We start from the raw sequence: 20999 nt of genomic DNA on the forward strand, positions 1-20999 counted from the left end.
GAATGTGCGGCTGCGCAGGCTTGGTAACGCGAGAGCGCGCGGGGAGATCTTGTTACGCCTCTAGACACTTGGGCGGTGCGGCGCCACGGGGAAACCGAGGCAGGCGCGAAGTGTCGAGTGCATGCACGTGGCCTTGCGGGCATGTGGAGACCCTGGTGGCTCCCATACGCGTAACAGCACTCATTGCTTTTTGAAGTTAGTGAATAAGACCGTAAGCTTTTTGGAGCAGGCACCTTGTCAGGTAGTCTCTTTTGAAACAACAAACCCACCGGTGGAAAATTCGAAGGACTACTGGGAACAGACGGGTAACTTCAGTGAAGTGGCCCAGGTGCGACATCACTTGATATCCGTCCCCCACCAAAAAGGGGTAAAAGAAGACATAGACTGTTTACCTATAGTCTGAAATACAACCCATTCACTTCTGGGACCCACCAATGATCTATTCTGGAGTTTTGGCCTGATGCTAAAACTGGCAGCCCCTGGACTAAGTTCAGCATATAGACTAGAACCGATATTTAGCCATTATGCACCCTGCACCATATTAATGGTTAAAATGTTGAAATAATTCGAGGGTGAATAGTTTCATAGTAATTACAATAAAGTGTTACAATTAGTTAATAATATAAATTTTAATATAAACTCATTGGTTTGTGCTAATAGTTGTAGGATGTTAGTACCATTGATAACAGGCCTGTTGTTTCCACATTATGACACAATCTGGCCTGTGTCACTGCAGGAACTGTGGCCAAGTTTCATGTGTTAAAACCCTAATGGCTTTAGGAGAATCACTAGTTTAAAATGCTTTTATTGGGCTGGGTGCAGTGGCTCACACCAGTAATCCCAGCACTTTGGGAGGCCAGGGCAGGAGGATCACTTGAGCCCAGGAGTTCAAGACTAGCCTGGGCAACATGGTGAAACCCTGTCTCTACAAAAAAATACAAAAAAAATTACCCAGATGTGGTGGCACATGCCTGTAGTCCCAGCTACTGGAGAGGCTGAGGTGGGAGGATTCCTTGACCCTTTGAGGTAGAGGCTGCAGTGAGCTGAGTTCTTGCCACTGCACTTCAGCCTGGGTGGTGACAGAGTGAGATCCTGTCTCAAAAAAAAGTACTTTTATTGTAAGCAGAAACATTAATTATTTGGAAAATAGGTATACAGTGTTTTATACTTATACATTTAAGATTATATTATAGAATATTAGAAACACTAGAATGAAAGAGACAACAAATATCTGGATGAATTTTCAATACTTTTAAGTATGATAAATGTAAATCTTGTTATCTGCAGAAGAATAAAGAAGAAATTTATAATAGTGAATCCCAGCCTGGAACTTCTTTTGATACTGTTTAAGAATCAGCACAAAATAAAATGTATAATTTATAAGATAAACCTTATTACATAAAATCTGTAGTTCTTTACTGAAATTTTTTTTTTCAACCAAAAATTTGAGTGACATTGCTAGTGACAGAAATGTTGGCTACTTAGTGCTCAGAAGTTCTGTGTTAAAAGATCAGTGTGTTAAACATTTATGTATTTCACCAGAATGCTCTTAAAGCTTGTGGTGCAAGTGAAGAAAATTTGTGATTATCAATGACAAAAAAATTTAAAAGAGTATAATCAATTTCATACATTAAATACTTGAAAACTTAGAACTCTCAAGCAGGTTATCAGAGTGAGGATAAAGCAATTGAAAAGACTTAGGGCCAATTGCAGTGGCTCACACCTGTAATCCCAGCACTTTGGGAAGCTGAGGTGGAGAGATCGCTTGAGGCCAGGAGTTCGAGACCAGCCTGGCCAACATGGCGAAATCTCATCTCTACTAAAAATACAAAAATTAGCCCAGCATGGTGGTGCATGCCTGTAATCCCAGGAGGTTGAGACATGAGAATGGTTAGAACCAGGGGGATGGAGGATACAGTGAATCAAGATCTCATCACTACATTCCAGCCTGGGTGACAGAGCAAGACTCTGTCTCAAAAAAAAAAAAAAAAAAAAAAAAATTTAGAAGGTACTGTCAGAATTTTTAGCACTACTATATAGTTAAGTATAATTGAGCATTTCACACACATTTACTAGAACTTCAAAAGGATTAATATTGATGTGAACATGCCATTGTACTCTGGACCCACCTGTTAAAAACCAGATGTACCCAAATGAGAAAACAGCTTTTTGAAAAATATGTAAATCAAGGAGGTACATTTAAAATAATCATTTGTTTTATGTGAATGTGTTTTAATGATTTACTTAAAATGCAAATTTAAAGGTTTTTGAATATAATGGTTTTTGTTGATTTTATGACCCTGGGGAACATTTAATACAATGTATTATCTTTATTGTGAGTAGACAAGAAAGAATTATATTTAATTGAGAAATAGTTCCATAAAGACTTAATTGGAACACTGTACCAAATAAGAAAATTGTCATTGGATTTGATACAAAAAGTGCTAATGTAATTCTAGAGAGAGTAGGGAGTTTCAGCCAAAAGTTTAGAAAAAATATGGATGTTTTAATTTGGCACTAGATTATCAAATTCAATTTTGGATAAATCAGTAAGTCAGGGAACTCATGTTTTTCTTGATAAACTGTATTTACTACCACACACCAAATAAGTAGCAGAAATAACTATAAATTAAGTAATGCAAATTGAACCTTGATGGACAAGCCTGTAGTGCTAGATCTGCAAAAGCAGTGTGGAAGTCAGTAAGTTCTGCCTTCAAGCACTCTCCCCCTGAGCTCTACCCCCTGTGTTGTTAATCAGTAGGTTCTGTATGTTCAGTGTAATAGAAACAAATGGAGCGGCTGTTTGAAAAATATATTTTAACGAGTTTTGGCCTTAATAAATATTTTAATGGAGATGTCAGTATTTATTTCAGAGTTTTTGTTTGTTTGTTTTTTAGATGAAGTCTCATCTGTTGCCCAAGCTTGAGTGCTGTGGTGCAGTCTCAGCTCACTGGAACCTCCACCTCCCTGGTTTAAGTGATTTTCCTGCCTCAGCTTCCCGAGTAGCTGGAATTACAGGTGTGTGCTACCATGCCTGGCTAATTTTTGTAATTTTAGTAGAGATGGGGTTTCACCATGTTGGCCAGGCTGGTCTTGAACTTCTTATCTCAACTGATCTGCTCACCTCAACCTCTCAAAGTGCTGGGATTACAGATGTGAGCCACCGTGCCCAGCAGTATTTATTTTAGCTTTATAAGAAAACATGTTTTAGTTATTAGAGCTGACATGATTTCAGTAAAACAATTGGACATATGTAAACAAAGTAAAGTTGAAACAAGTGTAAGGTATTATAGATAAGAAAAAATAGGTATCCTGTTTGAAAAAAATGCAGTATCAATTTCAAGAGAACAGTTATTGGATTTTCTAATGAATCAGTGTATTTGCCGAACAAAAGTGAAAAATGTAACAAACTTTTAAGCCCTTTTAATTTTTTTAATCTCGAAATAAAGCCCACTGGTTTGTGAAGCTCCATGAATTGAGAGTGAACAGAACATAGTAAGTAAACCAGTAAGTTAAAAGATATTTCAATAAGTGATTTTTGTGATTTACTCAACAATAACAGAGATAATGAATCAGTTCTGTATGTTCTTAGACTACATTATAAAGTCATGAAATGTTCAATTGCTATTCATAAGAAACTGAGGATTCAACACTAAAAACAATATAATTGATGTTAAGGAAATTCTCTACTTAAATAATTCATTTAATAATTATCCATTTAATGAGGAAGTTGTTGGAAGAATTTAATGTTGCTTCTTATGTCAAATCATCACCTCATACGGGGGCAAAATCTAGTGACAACTGCATCAAAAGATTAGTAACTTTCAAAAATCAAGAAATGATTTAGACTTATTAGAACTGTCAAATTATTTTTGCTACAAGTTACATTGTCATTTTATGATATATATTGTTTATTTAGAAATAGCAGGAGATATGTTTTAAAATTTTTGATTTACATATTGACCAGTTCAAGATGGCTTCTTGTTTTGTTTGTAAAATCTGGAGAGATCACATGAAACATAAAATCTAGATTTTTTACTTCTCTTGAAAGATCAGAGGATCTGACAGCACTGGGCTAATATTCCTACATGCCAGAGATTACCAAGGAGTGGCTGCTTTTTTAAGATTGGCCATCAGCTCTTCTGCTCCCCAGAGTTAACCACTTGTCCCTTGCCTCTTGCCTGGTCTCTAAGCATTTGAGTTTGTGTGGCCTCTGCTGTAGTTTTAAGCCTGGGTTATTGCCAGTTGGTGGTGTCACTTAATCCATTTAATAAGGAAATCGAGAACAAGTTGCCTGCTTACCCCAATGGTGAGTGTGTGTGTGTGTTTGTGTGTGTGTGTGTGCGCGCGCGTGAGAGAGAGAGAGAGAGAGAGAGAGAAGAGAAAGAAAGTGAGTTTTATTTTAAACATGCAGAGTTTGAGGTACCAGCAACTGATCAATGAGAAATCCAATAAGCAGATCTGGTGCTCAGAGATGAGTTAGGATTAGAAGTATGTTAAGTCATTTTCCATGAGAGTGGATGAGATGTCCAAGGGAGAAAACAGAGAGAGACTAGATTCAAGGAAAGATCTGGAGGGGGGTGGTCAACCATATTTAAGGGTGGGAAGGAGGAAGAACAGCCAGGTAACAAGACAATCTGATAGAATAATTAGACTGCGGAAGACAGCAGGTTGGGGTAGCTGGTTATTCTTTTGGCCAGTTTGGTGGTGTGTTGGTTAGGATATAAATTTGGCTGTTGCTGCAGAGATTTAAAAAAAAAAACAAACAGTATCATAATCCAGATGGAAGTCCAGGTAGCAGTATAGGTCTGAAGCTCTCTCTCTCTCTCTCCTATCTCTCCATTCCCTTTTGGGTGGTGCTGTGGCCTGCAAAATCCAGTATGGCCCATCACTGTATCTACATTTTGGCCATTTAGAAGGTGAAAAATGGGGCGAGGTGGGACTGCCCTTCTGTTAATGCACAACCTGGAAATTGGACACATTGCATCTATCCTGTTCCTTTGGCTATAACCTAGTCACAGTTATCTGAAAAGGAGGTTGAAAAATGTAGTCTTTATCCTGTGAAGTCATGGGCTGGCTACTGCCATGGAACAAGGGGAGAATGGGTATGGGGAGATAGCACTCAGGCTGTCTAATGGTTGATGAAGTAAAAGTGGCACTTGAGAAGGAGAGAGGGGAAGGGAGTGTGGTAAACTTCTGGGATTGGACAAAAGTAGCTCCCTGTGGCTAAAACAGAGTAAGGCTAGCAATAGAGCTATCCTTGGAGAAGCCTGGCTTCATACAGTTTTTTTTGTTTTTGTTTTTTTAGACGGAGTTTCGCTCTTGTTACCCAGGCTGGAGTGCAATGGCGCGATCTCGGCTCACCGCAACCTCCGCCTCCTGGGTTCAGGCAATTCTCCTGCCTCAGCCTCCTGAGTAGCTGGGCCTACAGGCACGCGCCACCGTGCCCAGCTAATTTTTTGTATTTTTTTTTTTTTTTTTAGTAGAGACGGGGTTTCACCATGTTGACCAGGATGGCCTCGATCTCTTGACCTTGTATCCACCCGCCTCGGCCTCCCAAAGTGCTGGGATTACAGGCATGAGCCACCGCGCCCGGCCCTTCATTACAGTTTTTAATATGTAGCAAATGCATGCTAGACAGATGAAGGAAAATGGTGCCCTTCAGAGATAGAAGCCTTCCAGATTTCTGAGGTAGAAGCCCTCCAGGAGGAAGAAAAGAAGGGAAGGCAGGCAAGCATGTGGAAGCCTGACTCCCAGGGAAGAATTCAGCAAGCATTTCCCATTCCGAGGATCAGAGAATACCCAAGAAACATCCAGGGCATGGCTGATTGTGTTAGTCAGGGTTCTACCACAGAAACAGAACCAGTAGGAGTTACATATAGTCGTCCCTTGGTATCTGTGGGGTGTTGGTTCCAGGACCCCCTGCTCCACGCTAGCACCCCCACCCTTTGCACATACCAAAATCTGCGGATGCTCAAATCCTTGATGTAAAATGGTGTAGTATTTGGTTGTAACTTAGAGACATCCTCTTGTATACTTTAAATGATCTCTACATTACTTATATCTAACGCAATGTAAACACTATGTAAATAGTTATTTGTATTTGTAATGCGTTATTTTTCATTGTTTTTTTAAAAATATTTTCCTTTTTATTTTCTTTTTTTTTTTTTTTGAGACTGAGTCTTACTCTGTTGCTCAGGCTGGAGTGCAGTGGAACCATCTCAGCACTGCAGTCTCTGCCTCCCAGGTTAAAGCAATTCTCCTGCCTCAGCCTCCCGAGTAGCTGGGATTACAGGCACCTGCCACTACGCCTGGCTAATTTTTGTATTTTCAGTAGAAACGGGGTTTCACCACATTGGCCAGGCTGGTCTCGAACCCCTGGCCTCAGGTAATCCACGTACCTGGGCCTCCCAAAGTGTTGGGATTACAGGAGTAAGCCACTGTACCCGGCCTAAGAAATATTTTCAAACCATGGTTGGTTGAATCTGCAGATGCAGAACCCACAGATATGGAGGGCCAGCTGTATATGTATCAGAGAGATATGTATGGTAAGGAAATAGAACGAGAGAGAGAAAGAAAGATTTATTTCAAGGAATTGGCATAATATGATTGAAATTTCATGCAGTAGGCCGACAGGCTAGGAACTTGGGCAGGAGCTGATAAGGCATCCACAAGAAGAATTTCTTCTCCCTGGGTTAGTGTTTGACTAAATAAGTGGGTACTCTATCATAGCCAGTTCGGCACAAAACTAACCATTACTGCTTAACTCAAATGCGAAAACCTGGGGCACAAGATGTTAACATGGGAATTACACCATACTCATCCAGGAATTAGGTTTTGGATCTGAGAGGTACCAAACAACTTACATTTTTTCCTTTTCTGTGCTGAAAACTGTCCTATTTTTTTCATTGCTGTTTTCATTACCTCTTCTGATCTTTTTGTGAGGTTAAAAGTACAGAAAAGTTTAAAGACTGATAAAATGAACACTCATATTCCCACCACGTAGGATTAACAGTAGTGAACAGATCATCTGTAGACAATGCTTGGTGCTTATGTGGATTAAGAACTGCCTATGTTAATCTTGTAACTCCTCTTTCATGACAAAAGAATTACTTTGAGCAGGCTTGAGAAAAAATACAGTAGGATTTTTTGACTCCTGTAACCAAAAAGTCAAAGGGTAGATACAGCTTTAGGCTGTATCTAGAGATGGATTTAGGCTAGGCTTAGAAACTGTTGTCAGACTCAATTTCTCTACATCTCTTTGCTTTCTTTCATATATGGGCTTCCTCCTTGGAGGGACCCTCAGAAGTCCTAGGCTTTATACTTTCAAGTTCAACAGAAAGAACAGTTTCATCTTTCCACAGTTCTTAGAAATCCTGAGACTGAGTTTTATTGGGTAAGTGTTTACCCCTGAACCATCTCTGTGACCATATAGGACAGAATAAACTTGCCAGGCCTGAGACTAACCTTACCCAAATCACACGGATTGAGAATCTGGGAGGAGTGGCTCTATCATGGAAAATTGATGTGCTGTTTCCATAAGAAGGAGGAATACATGCTGGTGATAGCAACAGGAGGCAGCCAAATGCCCAAGCAGATAGGAATGGCTACCCAGTGAAACCCCACCTCCAAGCCAAAGACAGTTTAAAGACTGAAAGCCAAGTTACAAGTTAAATCCTTGGACTGGATTGGGACTTGTCTTCCTGTTTGGCATACTTTCCTCTGATTAGTCCCCACATACCTACTGTTTCCTAATTGGTTTTCTACACCGTTAAGCCTGCCTTTGAGTGATATCTTTGCTTTAACCTTTTTCTGCATACTCACAAACCAATCAGCCTGCACTCCCCATCGTGTGCCTATAACAACCCAAGACTCAGTTGGTAGAGATGAGATGACCTGACTTCAGGGAAGATGACCTGCCCTTCCTGTCCCCTCTTCAGCTTCCTTCTCTGCTAAGAGCTGTTTTCATCATTCAGTTAAATTCTCCATCTTCACCATCCTTCAGTTGTCCATGTGACCTCATTCTTTTTGGATGCTCAGGACAAGAGCTCGGGACCTACCAGTGCCAGTACCCAGAAAGGCTATCATACCAGCCCTTTACCTGCACCAGCAGAGGGCAGCCGCTCCACGCATTGAGGCAAGGGGCTAACTGAGCTGCTAACACACCCCTGTCCATCGATGGCAAAACTAAAGGAGCACTGTAATGCCCCCTTTGGGGCTTTGTGGTCACAGGCACCCTCACCTGGGTGCTGCCGCATTCCCCTTGAGATGACATGGCTGGTCAGCTGTGGCCTCGCATAGAGCTTGTGCCTATGTTGGTGCCTGGAGCATCTGGCCGGACCCACACGCGCTTGCTCAGATGCTCCCTCCCACAAGAGGTTGAGTGCAGTCAGCCAAATAGATAGGGTGCCCCTTCTGCAAGTCCAGCAAAGGGACTGAGAAAAATCCTGCATCACTGGGTGAGCACATACTCCCACCACTGTGAAAACAGCACTGGATTTGGAGTCCAGCCGACTGACAATCCTTTCTGGCTTGAATATTTAATAGTGACATAACTTTACTCATTTAAAATCTCTGGGTCTCAGGCCAGGCGTGGTGGCTCACACCTGTAATCCCAGCTCTTTGGGAGGCTGAGGCTGGCAGATCACGAGGTCAGGAGTTTGAGACTCCTGGCCAACACGGTGAAACCCCATCTTTACTGAAAATACAAAAATTATCTGGGTATGGTGGCGCACACCTGTAATCCCAGCTACTTGGGCGGCTGAGGCAGGAGAATTGCTTGAACCTGGGAGGCGGAGGTTGCAGTGAGCTGAGATCATGCCATTGCACTCCAGCCTGGGTGACAGAGTAAGACTCTCAAAAAAATAAAAAATAAAATCTCTCAGTCTCAGTTTCCTAATCTGTCAAAAAGAGGTAATAATATCCTTTAGGGGATACGAAGAGTAACTAGCACATACAAAAGCACCTAGAGAAATGCCTGGTCTAGAAAGCTCAATGTTTGCTAATTTCCTTTCTGTTATTAACCCAAGCCTCTTTGCAGCACCCAGAGGGCAGTGCAAGAAAAAGTTACTACCATACTAACAATAATTATAACAGCCACCACCTCTTGACTGTTGGGTATTATGTGTGTTGTTAGGTTGTAGCCTTCTGTGGCCATGCCAGCTGCACAGCTCCAGGGGGCCAGCCACACAGGCAGCAATGCACATGGCGCACATGGCACAGTGGGGAATGTGCCAGCAGTCCCGCTCCACATGCACTCACCAACTGTCCTCACACTGGCACTGTGAAGAAGGTCCTGTAATTTTTTTTTTTTCTTTGAGATGGAGTCTTGCTCTGCCTCCCAGGCTGGAGTGCAGTGGCATAATCTCAGCTCACTGCAACCTCTGCCACCTGGGTTCAAGCAATTCTCCTGTCTCAGCCTCCCCAGTAGTTGGGACTATAGGCACATGCCACCACGCCTGGCTAATTTTTTTTTTCATAGAGACAGGGTTTCGCCATGTTGGCCAGGTTGGTCTCAAACTCCTGACCGCCAGTGATCCACCCATCTTGGCCTCCCAAAGTGCTGGGATTACAGGTGTGAGCCACTGCGCCTGGCCAGAAGGTCCTGTTATTAACCCCATCTACAAAGGAACCTTATAACCCAGGTTCAGGAATTTGCTCAAGGTTTTTTAGCTATTAAGTGACATGAACAAGAGGGGACCATACCCTTTGGGGATACTTTGCTGTGGCATTTTAAAAGTAAGTAGTTTTGAGATACAGAATTACTGTAATCCTGCAATGGCAGAGGGCAGGGAGCTGTGGGGGAGGACAGACCATTTCATTTTGAAAAACTGTCTCCAACTACACCATCCTCTGCCATAAAAAATGCTTACCTGAACCTCAGAGCTGAGAATATGACCAGCTGTCTCATTTACTATTCTTAGCCTCTAGGAAAGGGACAGAAAAATAAACAGTCTGGAGTAAGTTTTAATTCCAAATAATTTGAATCAAATATAGCAATTGTGAAATGTGTCATATTGACAAGCTTTGGAACCACATATTTTGTTTATTTACTAAGTAGACATTGTCTGAATGTGGTAGCAGAAGTTTCTTCTAGGGACCTGTACCTTCTAGGTACAAAGGCGCTGTTTCTTGGATTTTTTTCTATGAAATTAAATAGTGGTAAAACTATGATAAATGCTCTTTATTCTGCTGGAAGGACTTCAAGCTCATTTTCTGCAATCATCTCGGCCTCATAGAGCATTAGTAGTCTGCTCTCTCTTACTGTAGGATGTTTTTACGACATTGGGACATCTTTCTAAAGGTTAAGAGCCCTCATTAAGTTGTTTACTTTAAAACCATGAATTTCAGATTCTTTAAAAGACATTTTATAAATCACAAACTCCATTTTCCTTTGATATGCTTTCATGATAGGTTTTGCCAAAACTTACAGTAGCTGTCTGTGGTCTGAGCCACTTAGATTTGGGGAAGCATCCATTGTCACTTTGTCAGAGCCAGGTCACTAGGCTGTGTGTGGTACCCAGCATCATTCTCATAAGATATTCATGACTCCTTGCTCAGGCAGCTTAACAGCAACCTGAGCTATCAAGAGTGCAGCTGAGAGTAAGTCAAAGGAGATGCGCTGTAGCTTCCCAGGGCTCATGCCCTTTACTCTTGAAAGAATTATTTCAGAACCTATTTGCTTCATAGAGGCACAGTTGAATGCATATATAGTTTTCTGAGAAATAATTTGATGATTCAAATTCATCTATTTAAAGTGCACAAGTTAGTGGATTTTAGTATATTCACACATTTGTACAAACATCACCACTATCTAATTTCAGAACTTTTCCATCAACCCCAAATCAACCCCATATCCATTAGCAGTCAGTCTTCATTCTTTCTCATCCCACTCCAAGTTCCTGGCAACCACAAATCTACATTCTCTCTATGGATTTTCGTTTTCTGAACGTTCCAGACAAATGGAATCATATAATATGTGGTCTTTTTTTTTTACTTAGCATAATGTTTCCAATGTTCATTCATGCTGTAGCACGTATCAGCATTTCATTGCTTTTTGCGGCTGCATGATATGCCACTGTATGGACTATAGGATGGCACATGGCACTTATCCTTTCAGCAGTTGCTTCCACTTTTTGGCTATTATGAATAATGTTGGTATGAACATACACACACAGGTTTTTGTGTGAATTATTTGCTTTCAATTCTCTGATACATGTAGGAGTGGAATTGCTGGGTCATGAGGTAAATCTATGTTTGACTTTTTGAGGAACTGCCAACTGTGTTCCAGGGCAGCTGCACCATTTTACATTCCCATTAGCAATGTAAAGGGTTCCAATTTCTCCATATCCTTGACAATACTTGTCATTGTCTGTTTTTTTATTATAACCAGTTTAGTGGATGTGAAATACTCACTGAGGTTTTGATTTGCGTTTTACTAATGATGCCAAACTAATGATGTTAGACATATTTTTTATGCTTATTGGTCATTTGAATATTTTGTTTGGAGAATATTCAAATCCTTTGTTGATTTTTAAATTGAGCTGTTTGTCTTTTTATCTATTTATATATTTATTTGTTTGAGACGGAGTCTCACTCTTGTCTCCAAGGCTGGAGTGCAGTGGCATGATCTTGGCTCATTGCAACCTCTGCCTTCCGGGTTTAAGTGATTCTCCTGCCTCAGTCTCCCAGGTAGCTGGGATTACAGGCACCCGACACCATGCCTGGCTAATTTTTGCATTTTTAGTAGAGACAGGATTTCACTATGTTGGCCAGGCTGGTCTCGAACTCCTGACCTCATGATCCGCCTGCCTGAGCCTCCCAAAGTGCTGGGATTATAGGTGTGAGCCACGGTGCCTGGCTGTCTTTTCACTTTCTTAAGGATAACCTTGGAAGCACAAAAGCTTTTAATTTTGAAGAAATCCAATTTATTTTTTCTTTTGTTGCTCATGCTTTAGGTGTCATATCTAGGCAATTATTGCTTAATCCAAAGTCAAGAAGAGTTACACCTATGGTGTTTTCTAGAAGTTTATAGTTTTAGCTCTTATATATAGATCTGTGGTGATTCATTTTAGTTTTTGTATATGGTGTGAGGTGGGGATCCATCTTCATTCTTTTACATATGAATGTCTGACTGTCCCAGTGATAGTTTTTAAGACTATTCTTTCCCTCATTTAATTGTCTTGGTACCATTGTCTAAAATCAATTGACCATAAATGTATGGATTTATTTCTGGATTCTCAATTCTATTCTATTGACTTATATGTCTATCTTTTGGTCAGTACCACATAGTCTTGATTATTGTACCTATGCACTATGTTTTGAAACTCAAAAGTATGAATCTTCCAACTCTGTTCTGAGACTATTTTGGCTATTCTGGGTCCCTTGAATTCCATATGAATTTTAGGTTCAGCTTTTCAATTTCTGCAAAGCAGCCAGATGGCATTTTTGTGGTAATTAATGAATATTGCCATCCTAACAATGTTAAGTATTCTAATCTATGAACACGAATGTCTTTCCATATTTTTTTTAGATCTTCTTTAATTTCTTTCAATTATGTTTTATAGTTTTCAGGGTCCAAGTCTTATACTTCTTTTGTTGAATTTATTCCTAAGTATTCTGTTTTCATGGTATTATAAGTGGAATTGTTTTCTGAATTTAAATTTCAGATTTATCGATAGTTCATAGAAATATAATTTATTTTTGTATACTAATCATATCCAGCAACCTGACAGAACTTGTTTATTAGCTCTAATTGCTTTTATATAGATTCCTTAGAATTTTTGGCCAGGCCTCGTGGCTCACAGCTGTAATTCCAGAACTTTGGGAGGCCAAAATGGGCAGATCACATCCTGGCTAACACGGTGAAGCCCTGTCTCTACTAAAAATACAAAAAATTAGCCAGATGTGGTGGCAGGTGCCTATAGTCCCAGCTACTTGGGAGTCTGAGGCAGGATAATTGCTTGAGCCTGGGAGGCAGAAGTTGCAGTGAGCCGAGATCATGCCACTGCACTCCAGCCTGGGTGACACAGCGAGACTCTTGTCTCAAAAAAAAAAAAAAAAGAATTTTCTATGTATGAGATTATGTCTACAAATAGAGACAGTTTTGTGTTTCTTTCCAATCTGGATGTCTATTTGTTTTATTTCTTTTTTTCCTTATTTTTCTTTGAGATGGAGTCTTACTCTCATCAGCCGGGCTGGAGTACAGTGGCATGATATTGGCTCACTGCAATCTCCACCTCCTGGGTTCAAGGGATTCTCCTGCCTCAGCCTCCTGAGTAGCTGGTTCTACAGGCATGTGCCACCACGCCTGGCTAATTTTTGTATTTTTAGTAGAGACCAGGTTTCACCATGTTGGCCAGGCTGGTCTTGAACCCCTGACCTCAGGTGATCTGCCTGCCTCAGCCTCTCAATCTTTATTTCTTTTTATTTATCCTTCTTGCCTAATTGTCCAGCTAGCACCACCAGTACAAACTTCAACAGACATGATGAGAATAAACATCCTTGCTTGTTCCTGTTCTTATTGGGAAAGATTTAGTCTTTTGCCATTAAATATGATTTTAGCTGTAGGCTTTTCTTTTCTTTTTCTTTTTTTTTTTTTTTGAGACAGAGTCTCGCTCTGTCGCCTGGGCTGGAGTGCAGTGGTGCTATCTTGGCTCACTGCAACCTCCACCTCCTGGGTTCAAGTGATTCTCCTGCCTCAGCTTCCTGAGTAGCTGGGATTACAGACGTGCCACCATGCCCAGCTAATTTTTTTATATTTTTAATAGAGATGGGGTTTCACCTTATTGGTCAGGCTGGTCTGGAACTCCTGACCTTATGATCTGCTCACCTTGGCCTCCCAAAGTACTGGGATTACAGCCGTGAGCCACTATGCCTGGCTAGCTGTAGGCTTTACATAAATATCATTTATAGGGTTAAGGAAGTCTCCCTCTAGTCCTAGGTTTTTGAGTATTTGTATCTTAAAGGGCTGTTGAATTTTCTGTTCAACTTGTCTTTTTGGACTCTATTGAGATGATAATGTGGTTTTTTGCTGAAGCTCTTTGCATCTATATTCATTAGCAATATTGGCCTATAGTGATTTTTTTTCTTTGGATGTCAGGGTAATGCTGACCTCATAAAGTGTTAAAAGTGTTTTCTTAACACTTTTTTTTTAATGAAAAGTTTTTGAAATACTGGTGTTAATTCTTTAAACATTTTATTGAATTCATCAATGAAGACTTTGGACCTAAATTTCCTTTGGTGAGATTATTTGTTTAATTACTAAATTAATCTCTTGTAATACATACGTTCATTTTCCATTTTCTTGAGTTTGTTTTGGTAGTTTGTGTCTTTCTAGGAATTTTTCCATTTCATTATAGATTATGTATTTTTTAGCACTACGGTTGTTCATAGTATTAGATTATAATCTTTTTTATTTCTGTAAAATTTGTAATTATGTCCTTCTTTCATTACTGGTTTTCGCAATTTGAGACTTTTTAGTCCTTAATCAGTCTAAAGATTTTTCAATCTTGTTAATCTTTTAAAAGAATAAAATTTTTGATTCTGTTGGTTTTCTCTATTTTTCTATTTTTATTTTATTTTCACTCCAATATTTATTATCTCTTTCTGCTTGCTTTGAGTTTAGTTTGTTCTCAGTTTCTAGTTTCTTAAGGTAGAAGGTTAAGTTATTGACTTGAAGTATTTCTTCCTTTTTGATGAGGGCATTTATAGCTATAAATTTTTCTTTAAGCTCTGCTTTGATTGTCCCTATACATTTTGGTATGTGGTATTTTTGTTTTATTCATCTCAAATTCTTTTCTTTCTTTCTTTTCTTTTTTTTTTTTGAGACGGAATTTCACTCTTGTTGTGCAGGCTGGAGTGCAATGGCGCGATCTCAGCTCACTGCAACCTCCATCTCCCAAGTTTAAATGATTCTCCCGCCTCAGCCTCCCAAGTAGCTGGGATTACAGGTGCATGCCACTGTACCTGGCTAATTTTTGCATTTTTAGTAGAGATGGGATTTTGCCATGTTGACCAGGCTGGTCTCAAACTCCTGACCTCAGGTAATCTGCCCGCTTTGGCCTCCCAAAGTGCTGGGATTACAGGGGTGAGCCACCACACCCAGCCCTCAAATAATTTTTGAATTTCCCCTGTGGATTCTCCTTGGACTCATTGGTTACTTAGAAATGTACTATTTAATTTAATCTGTGAATTTTCCAGATTTCCTTCTTTTTTTTATTTCTAATTTTATTCCATAGTGGTTGAAGAACATACTTTGTATGATTTCCACCTTTTAAATTTATTGAGAGCCAGTCACAGTGGCTCATGCCTGTTATCCCAGCACTTTGTGAGGCCAGGGCAGAAGGATTGCTTGAGCCCAGGAGTATGAGACCAGCCTGGGCAATGTAGTGAGACCTCATTTCTACAAAAAAATGAAATAAAATTAGCTGGGCATGGTGGCACATGCTTGTGGTTCCAGCTGCTGGGGGCTAAGATGGGAAGATTGCTTGGGCCCAGGAGGTCAAGGCTGCAATGAGTCATGATTGCACCACTGTATTCCAGCCTGGGCAACAGAGCAAGATCCTGTCTTAAAAAAAAATTATTGAAACTTGTTTTATTGCATAATATATGTTCCATCCAGGAGATTGCTCCAGTTTCACCTCAGAATAATGTATATCCTACTGTTGTTGGGTGGAGTATCTGTAGATGCCTATTAGGTATAGTTGGTTAATAGTTTTCGAGTCATCTATTTCCTTGGTGATCTTCTGCCTTGTCCTATCTGTTATTGAAAGTGGGACATTGAAGTCCTCAACTACTTTTGTTGAATTGTCTATTTCTTCCTTCAATTCTGTCAGCTTTGTTTCATGTATTTTGGGGCCCTGTTTTTAGGTGCATATATGTTACAATTGTTACAATTTCTTGAACAATTGACCCTTTTATCATCATAAAATGACTTTTTTGTCTCTACTAACTTTTTTTGTCTTAAAGTCTGTTTTGTCTGATATTAGCATAGGCACTCCAGCTCTCTTTTGGTTACTGTTTGCAAAGCATATCTTCCAATTCTTTTACTTTCAATTTATTTGTCTCTTTGAGTCTAAAGTATGTCTCTCATGGGCAGCATATAGTTATTTCATGGTTTTAAAAATCCATTCAGATAATCTATGCTTTTAGTTGAAGTATTTAATCCATTTACATTCAATGTAAGTCTTGATAAGATAGGATCTATGTCTGCCATCGTGCTATTTTCTATATGTCTTATGTGTTTTTTATTTTACTATTCCTCCATTATTGTATTTTGTGTTGAATAGATATTTTCTTTCTTTCTTTCTTTCTTTCTTTCTTTCTTTCTCTCTCTCTTTCTTTTTTTTTTTTTTTTTTTTTTTGGAGTCTTGCTCTGCCATACAGGTTGGAATGCAGTGGCGTGATCTCAGCTTATTGCAACCTCCACCTCCCAGGTTTAAGCGATTCTCTTTCCTCAGCCTCCTGAGCAGCTGGGACTACAGGTGTGTGCCACCATGCCTGGCTAATTTTTTGCATTTTTAGTAGAGATGGGGTTTCACTGTGTTAGCCAGGATGTTCTCCATCTTGCCCGCCTTGGCCTCCCACAGTGCTGGGATTACAGGCGTGAGTCACTGCGCCTAGCCAAATAGGTATTTTCTAATGTAGCCTTTTAATTCCCTTTTAATTTCTGGGTTTTTTTTTTCTAATGCCTAAATAATAACCTATCACTTGTTGTTTCTTCTACTATATTTTTTGTCTTATTTTCTTGTGGTTACCCTGGGGATTAAGATTAACATTTTAATTTATAGCAATCTGGTCTGGTTTAATTCCAATGTAATTTAATAGTATAGAAAACTTTGCTTCTATATGCTTTGCTCTATTTCTTCCTTCCTCCTTTGTGTTGTTATTATAATACAAATTACATCTTTATACAATTCATGTTCATTAACTGATTTGTAATTATTGCCTTATGCAGTTGTCTTTAAATAAAAAAGAATTATAAGGAAAAAATACATTTATACTGTTTTGTATTTACCTTTATAGTTACCTTACTGATGCTCTGTATTTTTTCAAGTATATTTATCTGTTTGTTTGTTTTTTTTTTTTTTTTTTTTTTTTTTTTTGAGACAAAGTCTCACTTTGCTGCCCAGACTGGAGTGCAGTGGCATGATCTTGGTTCACTGCAACCTCTGTCTCCCAGGTTCACAGGATTCTCCTGCCTCAGCCTCCTGAGTAGCTGAGACTACAGGCACATACCACTATGCCCGGCTAATTTTTGTATTTTTAATAGAGACTGGGTTTCACCATATTGACCAGGCTGGTCTTGAACTCCTGGCCTCAGGCAATCCTCCCACTTCGGCCTCCCAAAGTGCCATTACAGGCACAAGCCACTGCACCCAGCCTTTTTCAAGTATATTTGAATTACTATCTAGTGTCCTTTCATTTCAGCCTGAAGGTAGGTTTCTCTTAAATATTAATTCTTTCTCTTTCTTTCTCTCTTTCTTTTCTTTCTCCTTCCTCTTTCCCTCCCTTCCCTCCCCCCTTCCTTCCCCCCCTTCTCTCCTTCCTTTCTTCCCTCCCTCATTCCTTCTTTCCTTCCTTCCTTTGTCTCTCTTTTCTTTCTTTTATTTTTTCTTTCCTTTTTTCTTTTCTTCTCTTTTCTTTCTTCTTTCTTTCAAGACAGGGGCCTCACTTTGTCACCTAGGCTGAAGTGTATAACTTACTATAACCTCAGACTACTGGACTCAAGTGATCCTTCCACTTCTGTCTCCATAGTAGCTGGGACCACAGGTGTACGCCATCATACCTGGCTACTTTTTGTATTTTTTTTAGAGACAGGGTTTCATCTCATGTTGCCCAGGCTGGTCTTGAACTTCTGGCCTCAAGCGATCTGCCTTCCTCTGCCTCCCAAAGTGCTGAGATACAAGCATGAGCCATTGTGTTCAGCCCAGTATTCCTAATAGGGCATGCTTGTTAGTTGTAAATTCTCCTGGTTTCTGTTTACTTGGGAATACTTTAATTTCACCTTCAGTTTTGTCAAATATAGAAAGTTGTTTGAAAGCATTTTTTACTTTAAGCTCCTGGAATATGCCATCCCACTCACTGCCTTCTGGTCTGCTAGTTTCTGTTGAGAAATCTAGCTGTTAAATATTGTCAAGGATCTCTTACAAATGATGAATTACTTCTCTTCTTACTACTTTTAAAATTCTCTTGTTCTCTTTGGCCTTTGATTGATTGTGATATGTCTAGGTGTGATATATTTGATTTTATCCTACCTGGAGTTGATGGAACTTCTTAGATGTATCATGTTTTTCATTAAATTTGGGAAACTTTTGGCCATTACTTATTCAAATATTCTTTCTGCCCCATCTCTCTGCCCTTTCTGGAACTCTCATAATGCATGTTGGTAAACTTGATAGGGTCCCACATCGCTGAGGGGATGTACTCATTTTTCTTCATTCATTTTTCTGTCTGTTTTTCATAATGGGTACTATCAGTTGGCCTGTATAACTGTTAACTTTTATCTGTACCTGACCCCTTCCTCCTCCATGTAGCTACATGTTGCAGAGACTAATTTCTAGGCAAGTGTGGTTGAGAGGTTAGAGACTCCCATCTTCCACCCAGATTCCATCCATAGAGCAGAGGTTCTACCTCAGGCATGGCACCCTGAAAACATTGGGGTCTCTATCACCATGACCCTGGCTTGTTCATAGGGTGAAAATTCTTCACCAGGAGAGACAAGAGGAGAAGACCAGAGCTTTGGCCCCTATACAGCATTTGAGTGATTACTCACGTGACTTGCCCAGGTAAGGGGGATTTTTAGGTCCTTGGGTTTTTTTTTTTTTTTGGATGGAGTCTCACTGTGTCTCCCAGGCTGGAGTGCAGTGGCATGATGTTGGTTCACTGCAACCTCTGCCTCCTGGGTTAAAGCTATTCTCCTGCCTCAGCTTCCCAAGTAGCTGAGACTACAGTCGCATGCCACCACGCCCAGCTAATTTTTGTATTTTTAGTAGAGACGGGCTTTTGCCATGTTGGCCAGGTTGGTCTTGAACCCCTGACCTCAGGTAATCCACCCACCTCGGCCTCCAAAAGTGCTGGGATTACAAGGGTGAGCCACCGTGCCCAGTCCCATTATCATCTTATGGGACCACAGTCATAGATGTAGCTCACTGCTGACTGAACTGTGATTCAAGGCACATGTACGTGCTTAGTTCTATTGTTACACAGAGTGTATAGGAAAAAACTGGTTTGTCCCTCCCATCCCTGATTCCAGCATCAGCTCCACCGGTCCTGGGGGTGTGCACTGAACCGGCTTTTTAGGACACTCTCCCGCTCCCACCACTGCCATAGACACATATCTTAAACACATACACACCATTGGGGACATGATTAAAAACAAAATCTGTCAACCCAGAAAACGTCTCCACGAAAGTAGCAAGGAGATAGTTTTGCTACAATTAGACTGCAGTATGCATCACAGTCGGCTAAAGAGATTGCAAAGAAAAAGAACTTTCATAGCCTGGCAGATACCACCGACTCCATACGTGCTCATTTCCCAAATATCTCCAGTCTTTTGACAAGCAAGAAGTTACGTCCTGGAGCGAGCACCTGGGACTCACACGCCTGCGGATGGGTGAGATCGGGCGCCACCTCCTGGCTTTTTCCATGGCGGAGAGAAGGAGCCCGGAGCTGCAAAATTTGTCAGAGGATCACAGACTGAGGCAGATTCTGGGAGGTTTCCCAGGCCTACGATTTCATCCCCAACCAATCAGCGATCTCCACACTTCGGCCCACTCCAAACCCTGAATGCCCTCCCCCAACTCCTCAGCGAGACTCCATCCCCAGGTGGCCGGCCTCGGATCACAAAGTATTTCTTTACTGTAATAATAATAATAAAATAAAATAAATTTACATACACCTCAAGGGTAAAGAGATACCATTTGCAACTTCAGCTTTTTTAAAGGATGTACGAAGTAGGGAGGGATGCCTTACTCTCCTTTGCACCAGAAAAAATTCAGTTTTTTCTATATAGATTTATATTTACCCTAACATACACACACGCACCCATATACACACATATGTACATAAACCCCATGCACACACACACATATACACAATATATGCACACCCACGTGCGTGTGTGCACACGTATGCACAGCAGTTTGGGCCATAATCCCAAGAGACATAATCCCAAATTCCATAACCCTGACTGCTGAAATCCTGAAAGATCAAAATCCCTAGAGTCTAGAATCCTGAAAATCAAAATCTCAAAAGATAAAAATCCCCAAAACATAATTCTAGAAAAAATAATTTTAGAATTATCTAAAATACATTTATTTACTTTAAAAGGAGATTTATCTGAGCAATAAATAAATGGCCTGTTTACACTGAGAGCTTAATCCTTTACCGGGTTTCTCAAGTCTAAGGCAGAGCCAGCCTTGTCAACTTGGCACCCAAACACATCTCCTTCAACCACACTGAATTTCCAGATATAGATCATAACAAGGTAATAGTTCCACCCAACATGCAACTAACCTGATGCAGCCATCCTGCCTACAACTGGAAATGCACTAATTTTTTTCCTAGAATTTGACTTTCAGGATTTCAACATCTGGAGTTTTGATCTTTCAGGATTTCAACACTTGAGATCATGGTATCCTGGATTGTGTCTTGGAAGATTATGATTGTCACCAGTACATAACTGCAACTATACATACACCTATATACACACCCGCCACACACAATGCACACACACGTATCCATATAGCACCCCCTCATACATTCACACACAGATGTGTGTGTTCAGGGCTTTGTCCATACCCCACCAGCAAAGCCAGGGTGTGAGCTGAGTTCTCGTGCCTTTGGCACTGGGCATTGCACCATGGAGGCTGTCGCTTCTCATTGGAGGGGAGGAGGATGGTAATGAGGAGCTTTATCTATGTTAATGCAGGGGACCCTCACACAGCCTACAAGCACTAGCACAACCTCATTTTACAGATGAGGCAACAGGGCCCAAA

The 20999-nt window shown here is 40.4% G+C and overlaps 1 long non-coding RNA gene across 1 annotated transcript; it reads left to right on the plus strand.

The window, feature by feature from the left end:
• Window positions 1-52: 52 nt before the first annotated feature.
• LOC135268885 (uncharacterized) lies at window positions 53-18772 on the plus strand. Its single transcript, XR_010337240.1, has 3 exons — window positions 53-328; window positions 2898-3018; window positions 18696-18772. It is a non-coding gene; the product is annotated as an uncharacterized LOC135268885 (long non-coding RNA).
• Window positions 18773-20999: the final 2227 nt, after the last annotated feature.

Source organism: Aotus nancymaae, unplaced genomic scaffold (genome assembly GCF_030222135.1).
Source record: "Aotus nancymaae isolate 86718 unplaced genomic scaffold, 86718_ANA_hifiasm-v0.15.2.pri h1tg000046l, whole genome shotgun sequence".
In the NCBI taxonomy this organism is placed as follows: domain Eukaryota; kingdom Metazoa; phylum Chordata; class Mammalia; order Primates; family Aotidae; genus Aotus; species Aotus nancymaae.